The following is an 869-nucleotide window of genomic DNA, read 5'->3' as shown; positions in this document are numbered from 1 at the left end:
GAACACTTCCTAGCAACACTGAGATCAACCCTAAAGAGAAAAATGATGAACAAATAGACGCTGTCTAATTAAGAAGTGGAAGAGAGATAAAGAGTGTGGTTAGAAAAGAGAAAGAAGTTGTGACAGAAACAAAGAAAACTAAAAGACCTGAAGAACATATTTCTATGGATCTGGAAAATTTAATATCTCCAACTAAAATTAATTTAGAAAGACCACCACCTCCATTTCCTCAAAGACTTAGACAATATGAGTTGGATAAACAATTTTTAAAGTTCATGGAAGTACTTAAGAAGTTAGCGATAAATATTCTTTTTTGCTGAAGCTTTGGAACAGATTCCAAGTTATGCAAAGTTTATGAAGGAGATATTAAACAATAAAAGAAATTTTGGGGATTACGAGACAGTTGCACTAAGTGAGGAGTGCAGCGCTATACTTCAAAAAAAGCTTCCTCAGAAACTTAAAGATCCTTATAGCTTTACAATTCCTAAGAAAGCTTATGTTGAAAAGCTTTATGTGATTTATGATCGAGCATTAGTGTGATGTCTCTATGTATATTTAGAAGGTTAGGTTTAGCCGATATTTCTCCCACTACTGTAACCCTTCATTTAACTAATCGATCTATCATTTATCCAAAAGGGGTTGTAGAAGACGTCATTGTTAAAGTGGATACATTTATCTTTCCTATGAAGTTTATTGTATTAAATATGAAGGAAGATAAAGAAAATCCAATTATTTTAGGGAGGCCTTTTCTTATTACTCGACAAGCTATGATAGATGCACAAAAAAGAGAGTTGACTATGAATATAAATGACCATGAAGTCACTTTTGATGTTTTAAAAACTATGAATTATCCAGCTGAGAGAAAAGAT

The sequence above is a fragment of the Phalaenopsis equestris genome, unplaced genomic scaffold (genome assembly GCF_001263595.1).
Source record: "Phalaenopsis equestris unplaced genomic scaffold, ASM126359v1 Scaffold000708, whole genome shotgun sequence".
NCBI lineage: Eukaryota > Viridiplantae > Streptophyta > Magnoliopsida > Asparagales > Orchidaceae > Phalaenopsis > Phalaenopsis equestris.
This window is presented reverse-complemented; position numbering follows the sequence as displayed.